Source organism: Protopterus annectens, chromosome 14.part0, assembly GCF_019279795.1.
Source record: "Protopterus annectens isolate FY-2018-M chromosome 14.part0, PAN1.0, whole genome shotgun sequence".
Lineage (NCBI taxonomy): Eukaryota > Metazoa > Chordata > Ceratodontiformes > Protopteridae > Protopterus > Protopterus annectens.
In genome coordinates this window covers 160247303-160268785 of record NC_056748.1, presented here as the reverse complement: position 1 = coordinate 160268785, position 21483 = coordinate 160247303, and the positions used below count along the sequence as shown (strand labels likewise).

The 21483-nt window shown below is 36.7% G+C and overlaps 1 protein-coding gene across 1 annotated transcript in view; it reads left to right on the top strand.

Annotated features, from left to right (window-relative positions):
- TDRD1 (tudor domain containing 1) overlaps positions 1-21483 on the top strand; it is a 2513511-nt gene that overhangs the window by 279723 nt on the left and 2212305 nt on the right. The gene's annotated exons all lie outside the window — the stretch shown is intronic.

The following is a 21483-nucleotide window of genomic DNA, read 5'->3' as shown; positions in this document are numbered from 1 at the left end:
AAAAAATGAGACCACAAATCATTTCAAAATGTTTCCCACCTTTAATGTGACCTATAACATGTACAATTCAATTGAAAAACATCTGTTGGGGGAAAAATAAAAAACGTACAATAAGCTTGTTGCATAAGTGTGTACACCCTTAAACTAATACTTTGTTGAATCACCTTTTGATTTGATTTTACCAGTTTTCAGTGGGACCTATCAGAGACTCCCTCCAAGGAGCTGTAGCTGATGGAGTTGCAGATAAGGTTAATGCTCAGCTCACCACCCTCAATTCAGTTGTAAACTCTTCCATGAGGCTCATATCTTATGCAGCAGATGGGATAAGTAGGGCTGCGGATTCAGGTATTGCTCTTAGGAGGCAGGCCTGAATGCACCTTTGATTTCGCAGAGCCCTTCAATTCTTCCTTTGTTAATGCCCCTTTTCAAGGCTCTTCTCATTTTGGGCCTAAAGTAAAAGAAATGCTCACCAAGTGTGAACAGGAGGGCAAGATCTTATCTGCTGTTGGAGTACATTTTTCAATACCTATCAGACCCTTTCCCAAGGGTCAGAGAGGTAGTGTCAAGATGCGGTTCAGAAAAACTCTGAGATCATTCCAGGACACACACAGCGAAAGTTCACCCAGGGGCAGTGGGGAGAACAATAATGGAAGACGCCACCAATGTGGCAGGGGAGGCCCACAAAATCAGGGCTGCAGAGAATCTTAGTGCTCAGTTTGCTTCTGGAGGCAGTCGGGGGGGGGGGTGATTGTCTCTGCACTGAGAAACCTGGCAAAAGATAACCAGTAAATGGGTGCAGAACATAAAATCCAGGGGATACATCATTCCCTTCTCCTACCCCGTTCCAATAAACAAGTCATTTTCAGATGTTCCACCCAGTCAAAAGGAACAAGCAACCTTAGAAATTCAAAAGGTACTAAGAAAAAGTCATCCAAGAAGTCCCCACAGACCAGAGAGGACCCAGAACTTAGGATTCTTTTTAGTTCCAAAGAAAACAGGGGACTGGAGACCCATCTTGGATCTCAGCAATTTGATCAATTATGTGAAAAAGACCAAGTTCCAGATGGGGACACTGCAGCCAATACTTCCATTTCTGGAAAACGACAATTGGATCTGCTCCATAGACCTTCCGGATATGTACTACCACATATGGATGAACAGACGATCCAGAAGGTAGCTATGCTTTTGGTAGGAGCCAGTCACTTCCAGTTTCAAGCTCTCTCCCCTTTGGTCTCACTACAGCCCTTAGTGTTCACCAAGTGTATGGCAGTAGTGGCAGCTCACTTGAGACGCAGAGGATTCCACGTGTTTCCATATCTTGACGACTGGCTCATTGCCACCCTGACCACAGGCATCTTTTGCTACAAACAAGGGACTGTACTCTACAACTCTGTTCCTCTCTAGGAATTACCATAAATTATGAAAAATCTGCTCTAGAGCCATGTCAATCCTTGGTCTTCATAGGAGCACAAATTGACACAACAACTATGACAACAAAACTCCCACAAGACAGAATATTTGACCTTGGCTTCTCCAGTTCCCTTGATCGCTAGGTTTCCTCTCCTATCTTCTCCAGTTAAACATATTTTATCTTCCCATAAATCATCTACATGAAAATTGTACAGTGGTAAATGGAAAGATTTGTTGTATGGGCCAAAAATAACCAGGTAGACCCCTTTATTGCACTCGTACATACTAGAGTTTTTGGCAAATCTTTTCAGTGGAGCCGCTACAGCTACTATTAGAGTTCATCTGGCAGCAGTTTCAAAATTTTATATAGGGGAAAATGGTTCTGGAATCATGTCACAGACTTTGGTAAAGCATTCCTAAGAGGAGCTACAATAAGACCTCCGTATGAAAACCTGTTACTGCCTTGGGATTTTAATTTTGTTTTGTCAAAGATCATCACCCCTCCTCTTGAACCATCTGCTACCTGTGAATTAAAATATCTCTCTTGGAAAATGCTGCTCTTAGTAGCTATTACTTAAGCAAAAAAAAGTTTCAGAGTTAGAAGCCTTGTCTGCCAAGCCTCCATACCTAATTTTCCATTAGGACAAACTTTCATTAAACACTAACCCTTCCTTTTTGCTTAAGGTTGTGGCAAAAAGTAACCCCAATCAGTCTGTCGAGCTACCAGTTTTCTTTCCAAACTTTCAAAGTAAAGGGGAATATTCTCTGCATCTTCTGGATGTTCACAGACAATTACATTTCTGCTTACACTGGACTTTAGAAATTAGAAAGTCAGCCTAACTTTTTATCTCTTATTCTGATGTTAAGAAAAGGCCAACCAGTCTCCAAAGTTACCTTATCCAAACGGCTTTCACAATGTATATCCTTCATTTACAAGTCTAATAAAACTATTTCTAACCCTGTTAAAGCTCATTCCACTAGGTCGGTAGCCGCATCTGCAGCCTTTCAAGCTAGATTACTTTAGGATGTCTGCTGTAGCGACATGGGCAAAACTTTATTACTCATTACAAATTGGATTTGGCCTCTAGGAGTAGAGCATCTTTTGGTTCTATGGTTCTGAGGACTATTCTCCCATGAGCCACCCATGAATCAAGTAGCTAGGGATCCGGTTCCACTAGTGAGAATAAACGCGAGATTGACATCACATAAAGAAGTTTTGTACTAACCATAACATTCAATGTGTGTTGTCCAGCTCCGCCTTTATTCTCACAACCCAGCCACCATACACCAAGTAGTTATAATTGAATTTTTCCAGGACTCTCTAACCTCAGAAATATGTGGTTTGATTTGCATGTGTGTATATATAAATACATATATATATATATATATAAATATAAATATTTATATATAAATAAAATACATGTGTATATGTGTGTGTATGTATGGTTCCAACACTATAAGCCTGAAAATCAAAATCCTGAAACCAAAAGCCTGAAAATTCAAAATCCCAAAAACCCAAAATCCTGAAAACACAGGGCGTGGCCAAGGATGGACACAGGATAGCAGCAGATTTCTTCAGCTCCACCAATTTCACTGCACTGACAGGAAATAATTACTTAAAAAATTAATTTATGAAGTAATTTTCTTTCTAAATACGTTTGTTTTATCTATTTCTTGAACTATATCTAAAAAAGAAAGGAAATTTTAAAAATATTCCTGTCAGAAATCACCTTGGAAATTTTCTTGTCAGTTTTTCTGTTTGAAATGAGTTCCAGTAAGACAAATTCTCAAGACTCCAGCATCAAGAAAGAACTTCAGTCTCTGATATCTACAATCCAGCAACTTACTGCTAAGATGGATAAACTGGATACTAAAATTGATACCTTCATAGAAAAAAATACAAAACAAATAGACTTGTTTACATATATATTTGCAACAACAGAAGATCCAGATTACAGGCATAGAAGAGACTGTAAATGACATGGAAAATAGAATCCAAGAAGAGGAAATCAACATTGAGTGTTTGCTGAAGCAAAATACACATCTACAAACAAAGCTTGATGACCTGGAAAATAGATCTAGGCGCAATAACATTAGGATTTTTGGACTGCCAGAAAATATTGAAGGTAACAATATTACTTCTTTTTTAACAACATGGCTCCCTAAAGCTTTAGACTTACCAGAAGCATTCTCTTTTGGTATCGAAAGAGCACATAGATCTATAGCTAATACTAACTCTAACAAAAACTATCCTAGATCAGTTATAGTTAGATTTCTATCATCTTTTGATAAAGAGATGGTTCTTAAATCTGCTTGGGCTAAAGCTCCTGTTAAGGTTAATGAGATAACTGTGTGTTTTGACAATGACTGTTCTTCCTTGGTAATAGCTAAAAGAAAAGTTTTTTCTGCCACTAATAAGGGAGCTTAAAAAAGCACAGTTTAAAACATACCTTCTGTTTCCTGCCAAGCTAAAAATCTTCCTTCCTGATGGTCCTAAAATTTTTGATGACTTAGACTCTGCATTACTGTTTATCAAAAAAAATAAGATTTTGGATAAAATAGAGGAAATGGAATGGACTAGTCCTTCATTAAAGAGGTTGGCAACTGAAACTTTGTGGAAGACTTCAGAGAAGAAGAAGAGACTAAAAAACAAATGATTTGTTCTGTTTTTTTTTCTTCCTTTTTTTTTTCTCTATATTTTTCTTCATTATTAACCTTTTTAAATATAGTTACTGCATTTCCAGAAAGCCACAAATATTCTGAAAATGATTTAATCAAAGTTATTTTTTATGTGCAAAGAAATGTTTTGTTTCATAATCAGTCAAAATATCTGAGGAACTAATAACAAGCTATCATTCAGTTTGTTTCTCTTTCTGAAAAAGAGAAGTAAGGTTAGTAATTTGATGCATTTTTTTTCTTCTTTTTCTCCTTTTCTTTATTTTAAACAATGACATTCTATTTAGATTAAGTAGTGGGTAAGGGGTGGGGGAGGGCAGGGAGAGAAATGTAATGAAAATATGATAAATGGAATAATAACATATTTATTCCTTGTAAAAAAGTTTATATGTTTAAATACTATTGCTAATTATACTTTTTTGATTATATTGCTTATGCTTGTTTACAAATAATAGTAAATATGTTTTATTTCCATCTTTATTAATATAAGCAGTAAGTAATATTCCATTGTAAATACTTTTTATAGCTTCCTTTTACATTTTTCTATCTCTGCTTTACTTTTATTTTCTACTCTTTTTTTTCTTTTCTTTATTCTTTCTCTATTTTCTTTCATGTTAATATATTGAAATGCTTTTGATCATACAGGCACAGTAAATAATAAGATTTGTATAAAAATTGAGTTGGGGCAAAAATATTGAGCTTTATTACTTATTAATAACCTTGGGCTTAATTTCACTTGCATAGAGGCTGTATTAATCTGTAAAATACTTTGCGAAGGTTTTGTTATGTTTTGATGCATTTATACTGCTAAATGAATGGTTGTCACTAGTTTTTAACAAGATTCCCACCAAAATGTTAAAGGAGACAATTTGGGATGTGGGTTACCTCGTGAACAGTGTCCTCGAGTTGTTTTAAAAGCTTCAACTCTCAGAATGCACGCAGAGAAGCTGAAAGCAGTCAATTTGACCTTTGACCCAGAATTCACACTGACACATCGCAGATTCAGGAAGAACACTCTACCAGGAAGTAGAACTGCTGCAAATGCGACTCTGTGAAGGAAAATGAACTCTCTAACATTTAAATGTGAGTTATTTTATATAATTACTTAAGTATTTATGTTATAATTTATAAAATATGTCAGTTATAATGATTTTAAATGATGCAGTTTCTTGTAGTAAGCAAATGTGATATTTTAGAAGGCATAGAAAGTGAAACATTTATACAAGTGTTTTTGAAAGTTTACTTGACTGCAGCATACTAATTTATGTTAAAAACTTATGATTCAAACATATACATTACTATAACTCATTTGATTTATCTGATTGATAAGCATAAATAACTTTATGACTCTATTCTGGAAGAAGTTGTCATGTGATATATTTTAAAGCAGCAGTATAGATATACAAAATACAGATGGCTTTCTTTACAATAATGCAAGTGTTTCTGAGAATTTACATAACTATGCAGTATGATTTATAACAATCTTTATAAATATAATATTTTATTCTACTGACAATAATAAGTATGGGAAAAAAGCTCAGATGCAAGTAATTCAAGGTTTTTTGGAAGCTGTTAACTACATTTACATGACAGTAAATAGATGCATCTTAATATATGTAATGTCTGAACCATACTAGCCAAAGTTTTTGATTTAAATGAATATTAGAAATTATTTTTACAAACTTTGAATAAATTAATATGTAAATATGCTCTCCCTTTTTTTTTTTTTTCTTTCTTTCTTTCACTCTCTCTCCCTCTCTCACGTCTTTTATTTCTCTCTCTCCTCTTGGTTCCTAATATCAAGTTTATTTGAATGCTATTTGAATGCAAATGTATTATATTAATTAGATGTGTATAGTAGTATGAATAGTTTTTAAAAAAAAATTATCTTAGTTTATATGATGCTGTTCTATCAAATGTGTAGTTTTGTCTTGCTAGATAATCTAAATGAAAGTTGTTAATTTAATGTTAAATATAACTAGTATTAAATTGATAAGGTGGTAGCTGAGATACTGCTGCTTAGGGTAGGGGGTTAACTTGAGTGGTATATACTACTCTAAGTTGGAGTTTTTAACTCCAGGCTGGGTGCAAGGTTTAATCCTTACATTATTTTCTCTTGTTCATTGTTGTATGTATATAGTTCTGACATCCACAATACATTTTGTAAACTCATTGCCACTACAAACAAAATTGAATCTTACACAAAATCCCATAAGAGATTCAATAAATACAGATATATTTAAAGGTACACCTAAAGAAGGAGATGTAACATTACTTATTTTGTTAATTGTTATTTTGATCATAAGATTCTTATGTTTTAAAAATGCCAAATGACATCTCTAAAAGGAATTTCTTTAAACCTTAATGGATTGAATAATCCGTGTAAAAGGGCAAGCCTAATAAGATACATTAATTTACATAAGGCCAACTTAGTCTTCCTTCAAGAAACTCATTTCTTGAAAAAAAGATATTGATAAACTACCCACAAACAAATATACAGTATTGGTTAGTTCAGAGCACACACAGAAAAAAAGAGGAGTGGCTATTTTATGGAATAAAAGTATGCCCATTCCTAAAACTATTAAGTCTTATCAGGATGATAAAGGAATGTTTTGTATGGTTACAATACAAATTAATGGGAAGACTTGTACATTAATTAATGTATATTGGATACCTGGAATTGGTACTAATACAGTGAAACACCATCTTGATAAGATCATATCATTCTCTGTAGGAGATATTATTTTAGCTGGTGACTTCAATTGTATACTACATGAAAGTGACACTACCACTATAGGAAAAAGGAACATTACATCTAATGCAAAACATTTAAATGATTTTGCTAATTCTTATTTAAATGATATTAATAATCAGATAGATTCAAAATCTTTACCATACACCTTTTTTTTCTAACAGATACAAAACTTATTCAAAAATAGATAGGGTCTTTATTTCTAACCAGATGGTAACAGATTTAATTAATTCCAAAATCATTTCATGTCCTATATCTGATCATAATTCATTTGTTTTTGAGTTCATGATAAGAAATACTCACAATGTTCAGATTAAAAGGATACCAGCATACTTAACTCAACTAAAAGACTATAAAGAATATATACTTTCAGAAGTACAACATTTTCTAGACATAAATAATACTCCTGAAGTCTCCATTGTCTATGTTTGGGATGCCTTAAAATCATATCTATATGGACAAAGTATAAGATGGTATAGTAATAAAAGGAAATCTTGGGATAAGGAATTGTTAGATATTCAAAGTAAATTAGACTCTTATAAACATAATAATAAAGAAAATATTATGGATAAGAAAGTCATTGAAGAAATAAACAAACTGAGAAATACAAAGAAATTTTAACTCAAAGTTAAAATAACTCTAGAGAAATACAAGTTTTTGTCTTACTCAATAAGCCCCAAATACTTACATAGACTTAAAAATAAAACAAAAAGGTTGAATAAACAAAATCATATCAAAGAAATCTTTTCTCTAAGGAAAAAGAAGAATGTTTCTAGTCTACCAGAAATACTAGATGAATTTAGAAATCACTTTCACAAAATTAACCATAATAACATTAATATGGAATCTAAAGATAAAATAAAGGAGTTTATAACCACAAACATGAATAAAAAGCTTAATAAACAACAGATTAAACTATTGGACAAAAGTATTTCATATACAGAGGTTGTTACACAAATAAACAAGCTTAAATCAAACAAAGCACCGGGTAGTAATGGTATTATACCAGAGATATATAAAATCCTTTCTAAAAGTACATATTCATTAATACATAAGGTTTTTATTTTGGCCCAAAATGAGCTAATAACCCCCCCATCTTGGCAATATACATTTATTTCGCCAATTTTAAAACCTAATAAAGATCCAACTAGATGTACTTCATATCGACCCATCTCATTACTTAATGTTGATTATAAAATGTTTGAGTATTTTTGCTGATAGATTGAAGACAATCATCCCTGGCATTATAGATATAGATCAGACAGGCTTCATTGTAAATAGAAATACTTTTGATAATATAAGGAGAACTCTAACATTAATTGATTTTGCAAATAGGAAAAAGAAAGATTTAACACTTATTAGTCTTGATATAAGTTCAGCATTTGATTCAGTAAGTTGGGACTATCTGTTTACCTTACTGAAGTGCACAAACTTCTCAGATGCATTTGTAAATCTAATTGAGCATTTATACAAAGGAACATTGGCTTATATTGCATATGTCTCACAAAAAATACCCATTTTTAAAGGTACAAAACAAGGGTGTCCACTCTCTCCACTATTATTCACTTTAATAATGGAGCCTTGGGCTAATTTGATCAGAAACAGTACTGACATAGAGGGTTTTGAAATAGATGAAAATACAACATCTAAAATTCAACTTTTTGCAGATGATGTTCTAATTACATCAGCAGGATCTAATTCTTCTATGCAGTCTCTATTTGATAAAATGATGAATTTTAAAAGTATTTCTGGTTTAATATTCAATGAAGAAAAAACTAAAATACTACCTATATATACACAAAAAATATTCTCATTAGCGATTTTACTAAATATGTACCCAATTCAGGTCAGATAACTTATTTAGGTATAATATTATCTAAAGATATTAAATCTATTATATATAATAATTATAATACCTGTTTTCTTAATATACAAAATCTTTTAATACCTGGAATAATATGTTTTTTACTATGGAAGAGAGACTTACAATTATTAAAATGATAATATTCCCCAAGATTTTATACTTAATACAATCAATAATACTTCCACCTACAAAAATAATTATCAAAAAACTGAATACACTAATGTTAAATTTCTTATGGGCACCTAATAGACCTAGGATTGCATTAAAGAAACATACTAATAGCTGGTCTCAAGGGGGTATTTCTTTTCCAGACTTTAATTTATATACTATCTCTTCTATTGTAAAAGTTATTACTTTATTAATAGATCAGTCATATGTTGCAAAATGGAAAGATTACTGGGAGCTAATTAGTGTGCACTTCATGAAAATCTCCTTAACACATAAAAATTTGATTGTAAATAACTCCATGTTATGGTTACTAAAGGAATTTTGTACTTCACCTATTACACCTAAACATACAGTTAGTTACCCATTAAACATTATTATTAGTTATCGTAACTTTATATTCATGCATCCTAAATATAGGGAATGGAATTTTATTATATTCCCTATAAGGTATACTCGGGGTATGCTTTTGTCATCTACTTCTGAAGGTACCCATTTAGCTATAGATAATGATCTAAAGTACTGGTATCAGTTGATATCTGATAATAAAGTTAAAAATCTAGATTTCTTAAAACAAGAATTTGATCTAAGAGAAACTTGCTGGTTAGAGGTTCAGACCTTTAGACAACATCTCATTGATAAAATAGATCTAATGTCTATAACAGTTAAAGAATCTATTCCAATACTGATTGATTATTTGATATTAAATTTACAACATAAAGTTTCTGATAAAGGAAAACTTTCATACATACATAAAATTATCAGACAATAAACTTTTTACAGTGTAGATACCTACTGGAATTATTTCACTTCCATTAATGGGGACCCACCAAACCAACAAGATAAACAATATATATTGGAATCTGCCTACAAAACTACGTCTTCCATTGTCTGGAGACTTTTTACATGGAAATTTTTACTTAGATCTTTTTATACACCTTTGATGATGAATAAAATAAATAATAAAGATAATCTATGTGAAAGATGTAATGTAGAAATTTAATGCTGACTGGGCTCATATGTTTTATGACTGTATAAAATTGAAAGAATATTGGAAGTCAATTAATGAATTTTTGCAGGCTCTTTTTACAGATAATTTCATTATTTCTAAATCTCTTATATTATTCAACACACCTGTACCTCAAAGTGTTAAAAAGATTAAGCTTCACTTGTTATGGTCTATTCTAGCGGTGGCTAGGAAAATAATAACCAGAAATTGGATTTCAGATACACCTCCTTCATTCAATGAATTTAAAAATGTTATGAATATAGTGTGCCATATGGAAATAAACACAATAAGGTCAAGAACAACTAGGAAAACATCTTATTATATTGTATGGGATAATTTACAAAACCTGTTAAAAAATCTTAACTTCAATAGCATGGTATTTTAGTTTAATTAATTGATCTGATTGTAGTGGATGTAGTGGATGTCTTTGTAAATACTTTGGTTGTTTTGTTGAATGTTATAATCATATCTATTTTAATTACTTAAAATTGTTATGATATTTCTCTTGTATGTTAAAACAATAAACTTGTTTTAAAAAAAAAAAATCCTGAAAACACAAAATGGATATGCTGACGTCATTGTGGCTTTGCTATTGTTAGCCTTGTGGTGTTAGGTCATGCGTTTGGTTCAGGTGAGTGTGCGGTTAGTTTTATGTTAGGGTCAGGGGCGGTTTAAGTGAGTTAGGGTTAGGGCGCAGGTTAGGCATGTATGCAATAGTGACAAATATTGGGGTTAGGGGTGGTTTAAGTGAGTTACGGTTAGGGCGCAGGTCAGGTGAGTGTGCGATAGTGACGGACCTTAGGGTTAGGGTCAGGGTCAGTTGGTAGATATTAGTGTCTTTATAGTGACATCTTAGCATTATTTGTATTTTCAGGATTTTGAGTTTCAGGATTTTAGGTTTTCGGGATTTTGAATTTTCAGGCTTTTGGTTTCAGGATTTTGATTTTCAGGCTTATAGTGTTTCAGGCTTCTGATAGGGAACCGTATGTGTGTGTGTATGTATATATATATATATATATATATATATATATATATATATATATATATATATATATAAAATACGTGTGTATCTATAAATACATTATTTATATATATATATATATATATATATATATATATATATATATATATAATAAAAGCTATTCGCCTTATGACTGCTCTAAGGCAAATAATATCTGACGTAGCTAGGGAGTTACATTATGGGTAGCGGAAAATGTCTACAAGCTTAGCTGAAAGCTTCAGGCTTTTGCAGTGGCTGAGATGGATCTGATCCAACCCACCACTGAGAATAAAGGCCGAGATGGACAACACACATGGAATGTTATGGTAAGTACATAACATTTTTTTCTGATATTGTAATGTTTGAAATTTTGATTTCAGCTTTTGATAAGGAGGTTTTATTTGGCCCATCTGCTACTTGGGTCTTCAAACAATTTAATGAGAGAGAAATTAATTCAAGGAGTTTCTAAGACATCCCCTTTATTCCTCTTACATGCTTAAGAAACAATCCAAGCATTTCCTGCCTTCTCAGGCCAGATAGAGAAGCAAAAAAATGATGGCAAGAGGGGAACAATAAGAAGTGGAGATGGGTTACAAAAAGGGGCATTCACAACCACCCCCCCCTTACTTCCTGTCCCAAAAACTGGCTCTGTACATTCCATTTGGGCAACAGATTGACAGACTTGTGGGTGTTCAAGTTGGTTCAGAAGGGATACAGTTGGCAGTGGGTACAGCAAGCTCCTTTTCAAGGGAATTTCCTCTCCAGCCTGCGATCCAAACAAGACTTTTTCATCAGGTTCTTCAGTACTTGTTCAACCTAGGAGTTATAGAACCAGTGCCATTAAATCAAAGGGCCAAAGGGTTCTGTTCCAGAATATTTCTGGTACCAAAGAAAATTTTCTTGGAGACAAGTTCTCAAACTTTCCTTCCTAAATGTGCTTGTGGAAGTTGCAAAATAAAGATGGTGACCCTTTCTCAGGAGCAGCCTTAGGTCAACTGGTGCCCTAGGCAGAAGGGCTCCACGGTGCCCCCACCACACCACCCAGTGCCCCTATCCTGGTCTAACTACACCAAATGAGTACTGGAAAAGTGCTCCTGCCAGAGCGGCGCCCTAGGTGGCTACCTAGTTGGCCTTATGCCTAAGGCCGGCTATGTCCTTCATAGCCTGTTAACTCTCATTCCTGCAAAGTAGCTTTATGGTAGTATTAAACCTAAATGATGCATACCATCACGTTCCCATAGCCAAAGGTTTCAGGAAATTTCTCAAACTTGCGCATGTCTGGGTCATTTTCAGTTTTCTGCAGTACTCTTTGCTACTCTGAGGATGTTTACAAAGTGTCTAGCTCCAGTTACAGCTCATTGCAGACTGAATCCCACTAGTTTTTCTGTATTTAGACAATGAATCTTTGCCGTCTTCTCCCGGATGTCAAGGGTTTTTAACTTGGGTTGTTTCAGCTCTCCTGACAAGTCTGGAATGTCAAATAAATATTCAGAAATCCTTCTAGACTCTGTCACACAGGACGGTCTTTCTAGGATTACTTCAGTCTCAGAATTATGCTAGAGAGTTTATAAGGATTCTGGGATTCATGACTTAAGATTCTCACGATTCCTCTCACCAGACTATACACAAAAGATTCAGTGGACCCAACATTTGCGTTCTCTAGATTTTCAGCTTCTACTCTTGGGCTTTGTTTAAAAAAAAAAAAAATCTGTTCTGGTGGAGACTAAATATAGAAGAAAGTGCATACAGATGCCAGATTTTGCTTGGGAGGCATTTTCAGTAGGGATAAAGGTGCAAAGCCTGTGTGATCATAAATATAAAAAAAAAAGTTGTGATCCATGTCTTAAATTCCCATCAATGGTCTGCTTGGCACTCTCCAGTTGATTACTGACAACATCACAGTGGGTAGAGTACATCAATAAGCAAGGGGTGCAATGTCATACTCTATGCAGACTGGCTGTGATTGCATGGGAATTTGTTCTTCAGCAGTCTTCAAGCATTTTAAATTTCATTTGAGAAAAGTGTATTGACAGATAAGCGGAGCAGGACCAAGACAGACCTTCACAAATGGAAACTGAACGAGGGGGTCTTCTAGGAGTTCTGCAGAACACTTCAAAAACAGCTCAGTAGATTCTGCTGCGTAACTCCATTCAAACAGTCCTTTAAAATGAATGCTTTCTCATTCCCTTAGATGGGAATTTTCTTTTTATGCATTTTCACCCTTTCCACTCATATCCAGGGAAATTCTGAAAACTCAGTAGGGCTCTCCAAAAGTAAAGAACCTTTTGGCCAAAGTAATTAGTCCTTCCTTTTCATGGAGTTGTCTAAGGACAGTCACCACAGTCTTACTCAAAAACTTGACCTACTCGCAAAAGATGGGCAGTTAGATACACCCCAGTGTTAGACATATTCAACCAACTACCTGGGTGATTCAAGCACTTTTCAGAAAACGTGCAGCAGATACTAAAGGTGGCAGGAAAACCTGCTCCTCTAATATCTTGTATTGACAAGTGGAAAAGATTTTTAAATAACCTGGTACTGAACAGGGATATATTGTACCACTGTTGCTCATATATTTGAGTTACTAGCCTCTCTGCTTTCGTTCTATAACAAGGTACATCTTGAGGTACACTCAGCTTGTCTGTCCATGGTTTCCCCCATTTTTTTTTTTTTTAATTAAAACAATTTCTGAAAGGAGTGTTATACCTGAGACCATCATGCAAACAGGTTCCTCGTTTCTGAGATCTTAACTTGACACTTGAAATATTAACATCTTCATTTGAACTTAACTTGAAGTTCATTATATGAAAAAATGTTCTCATTAGTGTGATATCTATAAGAAGAAGAAGTCGAGTTGCAAGCTGTCAGTGTGTGAACTCTATCTAGCCTTCCATAAAGATAGGGTCTCATTAACAAGAAATCCCCTCTTTCATGCCCAAGGTTGTTTCAGAGTTCTTTAAATCGGGCCATTAATTTGTCCAGTGTTCTATCATGACCCTGTGAACTAAGTAGAAAAGATTCTACATACTCTGGATGTACTTATACAGTTGAGGTTCTGTCAAGAAATCCACGTCTTTTAGAAAAGATGAACCTCAAGAAATGCACGTCTTTCAGAAAAGATGATCAGATATTTATTTTTTTATGTTGAGAGTAATGGACAGTCTGTTTTAAAACAGGCTATTTCCAGATGGTTGTCCTCTGCTATTGCCTTTTGTCATGCCCACCATAGTAAACCTGATCACCAACCTACTGATCAGTGATGCAGTTGGCTTAAGCTATACGGGTTATATTATGTGGAGAATGTAACAGCCAGCTTACAAAGCTTCCGGGCACCTTTCACTCTTATAAACAGTTGGTCAACTTGACCTGAGCTGATAAGACAGGTTTGGGCACCTAGCCTTTTTTCAGCTATCCAGCTGCTGAAGACGGTGCTTCTCTGCAGGCTTTGATGCTTGCTGGTCTGCTTTTGCTATTCCACTGCTAGGCAGATAATTTCCTTTGGGGAAAAGCCTTGTATATTTTAAGCTAGGAATGTGTTTGACTGTCATCTGTCTCTTGTTTCTGTCAGTTTAAAGATTTTAATACTGTATCTATGGAGAAACTGTAGTTTTACTACTTTTTGAGGCTGGTAAAGTGCATTAAACTGCTTTTAATGTGCTTTAATTGGAACAATTACTTTTAACTACTTTGTAACTTTTATCAGCTTGTGCTGGTTCATTTCCTCAGGCACCAAACACCATTTTCAAACTGACCACGAAACAAACTACGAGTCCTCCTCTAGCCACACACAGAAAAAGTTAAACGGCCTTTGCACCACAGCTTTCTAGCAGTTTACCTCATTTGCAGGTAGACTACTCTGTTGTGGCCAAATATTGTTCCTCCGACCACTCCTCGGTTTCTCTGGATCCCTCTGATTTTCTCTATACAGCCACTATGGAACAAGGGGGTAACCACATCATCTGCGGCTGTTGGGGATTCCCTTCAGTGGGCAAGCTGGACACAGTTGTGCCGGTCTTGGGAGGGGGGAAGGGAAGGTACCCCTGCTTCACCAGAATATTGTTCCCATCCCTGGGAAAGCAGCTGCTGCCATTAATAATCCCATTTGCCCTTACTTTTTGTCCAGAAGAAAACAGAAAACTAACCATAATCTTCTGCACCAGTTTCACGGGGTAGAAATAGTTTATCTTATGTCTTCTACAGGTTATTGACGCTTTTGAAGTTGTTTCTGGTAAGAGAAAAAGGGATTTCTCTCTTCCTGAAGAGATTAAAGAAATTAAATCCAGAGAATACGGTGACTCGAGGGGGGAGCACGTTATCTGAATCTTTGTCAGGGAATTCTTTCTCCTGAGTCTGTTTCTAGAATACTGATGTTTTCAAAAATACAATGAGCCGTTACAACTATAATTCCAAGAACCTTCTTCCATCCCCCCAGTGCTGTCAACATTGGCAGATGTGTTTGTCGCAGCCTACGGTTTCCCTGACAACCAGACTACTAGACCCACAAAAGTAGAAAGACTGTACAAAGTTAATCAGTCTTTGAAAATTTTTGTTCACATATCCATGACCCAGCAGCTGTAGTTTTAATTAGTACAGCTGCTGCCGAACATTTTAATTCTGATTCTCCCCCTTCTGACACAGATGGTAAAACTGGTAATTTTGAGGAAGAAAATGTACGTTTCATCAACTTTAATTTTTAAATTTTGAATTGTCAAGCTCGTAGGCTTGTTCTCACACACAGCAATTAAAAAATAAAATATATATTCTCGTATGTTTGTTCTAATTGTGAAAGTATGTGGAATGTTTTATTTGCAGTTACCTTTTGTGAGGAAAACATATGCATTGTGTGGTTTACTTCAATTTCTGAGGTCACTACTCATTGTAAGTGTGTATATTACTCAACAAGGTAATACATCTTGGGCTTTTGGTACTAGTACTGTGTTGAAGTTTACTTGGCTCTATTTTCAGAACCTGCCATAAGATCTAAAAAAATTATGTTTTAAGTTCTCCTTTGGACAGAGATTTAGTTGTTGGACCCTCTGCTGCAGAGGGCATTATAAATGTATTGAGAGAGGTAAGATGATACAGGGAATCTTTCATATTTTTCACCCCTCCTCTTCCAAATTTCCCATGGGATTTTCTAATCCTTTGTCCAGCTTTGGCAAGAAACTAGCCTCAGCAAAGTACTGGTAAGTGGATATTAAAGAACAGTGATAGAGCTGTCCCATAACGAAAGTAGGACCCCTCCCAAAAGAAAGAGTTAAAAAAAGGCAGAATGACTGTATAAGGGACTTTTGTCTCCCACCCCCTCCTTAATCCATCCTTGGCAGTTCCTTATCTCTTTCAGAAAGTTGGAAGCTCCATGCCTCTCTTTGGCAACAGTTTGTTTCAGACCAATGGGTTATGAGGCTGATTCAAAAAGATTACAGATGGCAGTGGTAGAAATTCCTCCATTCCAGGGAGCTATTCCACTTCCATCAAACCAGACTCCACTTCACCCCCTCCTGTCCCACAGCCCATGCTGTCTCATGGGATAGTAGAAAGCAATTTGTTCATCCTATTAGGGGAAAATGTTTTTATTCAAAAATGTTTTTGGTGCCAAATAGTGTGCCTGGAGACTAGTTCTTGACCTTTCTTTCCTAAACCAGTTTGTGATTGTAGTGAAGTTCAAAATGCTTTCTTTTCACAGTCTTTTACCTTTTCTTCATTTGATGCTTTTTGTTAACCTTCGATTTAAAAAAAATGCCCATCACATTCCTATTCATCCAGATTTCAGACATTTCTTAAGGTTTGGTGTCTGCATCACATTCAGGTCTCTTCTTTACCCTTTGGGCTTTCCTCTGCTTGGACTGTTCACAAAGTGTCCTGCTAAAACCCATTGTAAGGGTGCAAGGTATCTGCAATTTTCTAAATTAAGAGGATCTGGTTATCTTTGAAGGTCTTTTTCAAAATGTCAGGAATCTCTCACTTGGAGAGATTTCCTATGCAAGCCGCGATTGCAAGAGAACATTTAAGTCTGTTTTGATTCCATTACCCATGATATCAGTTCCCTGGGGTGTCTAGTAGATACCTCAGTCCAAAGAGCTTTTATTCCACAGGAAAAATATTGCAGGGTTTTTCCACTTATACTTCTGTTACTATGAGGGAATACCTCAGGATTTTGGGACTCTTGGCATCTGATTCTCATGATACTTCTGTCAGGACTTCACATGAGAGAGAGCAGTGTTATCTGAAGTCTCATTTGTACCAGCACCAACAACAGTTATTTTTTCAGATGCCAGTTCCAGGAATTTCTGAGAAGAGAAACCTGTTGGTGGAGACCTAAGATATCCCTGAGTCTGGGTCTCCCCTCCTGCTCCAAACCAGTCAGTCAGCACAGTCCTCTGACTTCGCTTGGGGATCAGTGGTGACGAGGGGGATGAAAATGCAAGCTACCTGGAGAACAAAGACTGAAGCAATTACATAAAAATGAGATACTTGCCCATATCAATGCACTTAACTCTCTAAACAATCCCTTTTACTAGCACCACTTCATGTTATTACAGACCGTACTACAGTGATGTGGTGCATAAACAAGAAAAGGGAAACTAGATCTTACTCCATATGCAGACTAGCCATGTTAGCATGGGATATAGCTGTACAGCACAGTCTCACTCTACAGGCATTCTACATCGTCAGCGCAAAACTGTGGCAAACAAGCTGAGCAAGACAAAGACAGGCCCTTATAAATGGAAGTTGGATCAGAGGGTCTTCCAAGATTTGACCCATCGGTGGAGACTTCCTCAAGTAGACCTTTTTGCCTTCTCTGTGAACAAACAGTTGACAGAGTTCTGTTACAGAGCAAAAAGACCGGGAAGGCATATGCTTTTTCCTTCCCTTGGATAGGAATGCTCTTCTATGTTTTCCCACTCTGTCAGCTTGATATCCAGGGAACGTCTGGAGGATTCAGTTGGAATTCCTCAAAATCATTGTGGTGACACACTTCTGGCCAAGGCAGCAGTGGTTCTCTTCTTTTGGAGTTGGTAAGGGGCAATTACTTCAGCTTTCCTCACAGATACAGTATGTACTTGGACAAGAACTGGGGTGTTTGATGCATCCTGACCCCAAACAACTTCATCCGGCTACCTGGGTGGTAGGGTTTTAATACCTTTAGGTGTCTGTTTCCTTAGGATGTGCAGCAGGTATTAATGGAGACGAGAAATCTTGATAGTAGAATATCCTATATTATAAAAGGGAGAGGTTTTCTAGTTGGTACCAACAGCATAACCAGCACCCTTTCAATGCTGGTGTTTCTCTGGTTTTACAGTATTTGTGAGTTTTTCCTATGGCCTGTCTTGGTCCTTTGTCAAGGTTCATTTGTTGGGCATTTCAGAATGTCGGCCCATGGATATCCCTCTTTTAATGCATTCTTGTGTCAAAATGTTTTCAAAAGGAGAATTGCGTAAGAGACCTGCAATAAAACCAGTGGCTCCTCCTTGGGACCTTAATTTTGTGATAGAGAAGCTAACACTTGCTCCATTTAAATAAGCTGATTTAACAGTTTTACTGATTGCTGTGACCACTGCAGGAAGTGTATCTGAGTTGCAAGCTTTTATGGTGGTTAAGCCTTGTCTCATTTTCCGCAGAGACAGGGTTTCATTGAGAATTAATCTTTGATCTGATGTTTTTATTTCATTCATTCTTCTACTTGATTGGTTTGGATCCGATACTCTGATCTGACTTGGATGTTTGCTTCTACCTGATCACTGGGTTCAAGAAATCTTGAGCTCCTCCTTTTACCCGTAATGCCATACCAACCTGTGATACCTTTGGTCTCATTTGCCATTAACTTTGAATGCAGATCCCTTTACTCTTGAGCATTTCATTGGAGATTTCCAAGTTGTTCACTTCATGTTGGTTCGTTATTTAGCCTGCAATTTTATTTTCATACATTACTGATTCTTTTCCTCCCTCCTGTAATCTGTAAGTTAAACTTAACTTTCTTCTTACCTTGTTTGAGCTACTGTTTTTCAAGTCCATTACTGACACCATTGTTATCTTTTCTTACTCGGCAGATTGTTTTTGTCTGCCAGTGTTAGTAGATCTGATGTCAATCTTCATCTATTCTTGACTTGTGGGTTACGGTTCCGATCCCTGAAACCGATCTGGCCGTTATAAAGCTTGCATCAGTGAGATCTCTCGAGCTGCTAGTCTACCCACAATGCCCCTCTTCACATTACCCCAGGTCTTGTTTGTCACACTTGGGAAAAGACGCATCAGCTATCTCTCCTAAAACTAAGTATATGCACGCACATGCATATATATATATATATATATATATATATATATATCTGGAAAACATGAAGGTCCTACCAAACACCCTGATATTAGGCAATTTCAGTTACCCTATCATTCACTGGGAAAACTACTCTAGTACAAATTCCCAGGCCCAGCGCTTCCTGGAATTCATCAACTCAAACACCCTGGATCAGCTGGTAAACTCCCCTACCAGAAGTGAAAACATATTGGACCTGGTCATCACCAACATGGGCAACAGGTGTTCCTCACTGGAGGTCAACCCATCACTGGTTAGATCAGACTATAAACTAATCACTCGGGATGTCCACACCCCACCACCACCCCCATTTAAGGAAACCACAGTAAAAAACATTTCTAAAGCAAACTTCACCTTACTTAAGACAGAGGTGTTAAGTTTCACAGCCCCCACGCTAAAGGATAACGCTGCCCAAGATGCAGAAACCTTTACAAATGCACTCTATGAGCACCTACAAGGATGCATGGATCGTGCCATCCCTAACAAAACCAAGACTCACTCCTCAAAGAGAAGGAAACCAGTTTGGTGGACCCCTGCAGTAAACAGGCTATACAACAGAAGGAGGAAACTAGTTCAGAAAAAAAGCAAATCCCAGGAAGAAAAGACTTCCCTGATCAGTATCAATAAGAAATTGAGGTCCCTCATGAAATCATCCAAGGCTAACTTCAAAAGAAAAATAGCCAAGGATTCAAAAGATAGCCACAAAGCCTTCTTTTAGCTATGTTAAGAATCTAAGTGGCAACTCGTAGATATGCACTGAACTAGTGCAAAATAGCACAAAATATACTGAACCTACTGATATTGCCAACATCCTGGCATATTCAGTGTAAACTTCACCCCCCCCCCTCACCTCCAAAAGGGCCCACAACAATACCGTAAAAATGTAGTGTCCCAAAAATAACAGACACACAGGTGAAAACAGCCCTTTCAAAAGCCAAAAACACAGTGTCAATGGGACCAGATGGTGTCCCAGGCTGTGTCTTGCACAAACTACAGAACGAACTAACCCCCACACACAAACACGCTGTTCAACCTTAGCCTCTCCACAGACTAGGTGCCCATAGAATGGTGCACAGCAACCATTATTCCTCTCCACAAAGGAGGGGCCACAACTGACCCTGGTAACTATCGCCCCATAAGCCTGACTAGCCTGGTCTGCAAGGCTGTGGAGCGCATCATGGAACTCATTAACGAAGACATTGGGAACCTCCAAACACTTGACCTGACCAAGTTTGGCTTTAAGGGCAGATCATGCCTACTAAACCTGGTTGACTTTGAAACGGTCACCAAGACCATAGATGAGGGAAAGGTGGTTCACACAGCCTATCTTGACCTCGTCAAGGCTTTCGACACCATTCCCCACTCTGGTATTACAGAAAAACTCACCAGCCTGAACATAAACCCCTATGTCACAAGATGGGTTGCCAACTGGCTTACAGACCAAACTCGTAGGTTCAAAGATAGGTACTAGGCTATCGGCCCTGGGGCCTATACAAGCCCAGCCAAAAAGTTACCCTGGCTTTTGCCACTCAACAAAATTATTTTCCTGTGCCACTGTCAAGCAGAGCCACAGAGGTGATCCCCGGGGCGAATTTCCTATTTCCCATCCAATCATCAAGATTTTTCTTGAAGAGTGCTAATGAGCTTTGTTTGATATAGATAGGTAATTTATTCCAGAGTATGGGAAGTCTCTGGGACAGGAATCTATCCCTCCGGCATGTTCTGTTTATTGTGGTGACAAGGTTTAGGTCCCTAGAGCATGTAGCTCGGAGGGATTGGGATTTCTTTAAGTGGAGCATGTCCAACAGCTCTGGGTTTGACATAGCTTTGTATGTTAGGCAGAAATCACCTCTGAGTAGGCGATATGCAACGGAGTAAAGCTGGAGTTTTTTGAGACGGTCAGCGTAGGGCATCTGTTTGAGGCCGGTAATCCTCTTTGTGAGGTATTTCTGCGGCCTTTCCAGTTGTTGGAGATGTCTTGTGAGGTACATACCAAAAGGGGCATTGTACTCTATAATGGGTCTAATGAGTGATGAGTAGAGGGAAACAATGACCCCTCTTTTTCTGGATGAAAAACCTTTTGTGATAAGATGTGCCACATAGAAGGATTTCCTGACTACTGTGGCGATGTGATTATCAAAGGAGAGACTACTGTCCACCTGTGTCCCAAGGTCTCTTATCACACTTTCGGTGTTAAGCATACTACCGCCTATGTTGTAGTTCATGAGTGCAGACTTTTTACCAAAGGGGATGACAATGCACTTTTTGGCATTAAGCTTGAGGCCACGGCTTTGAC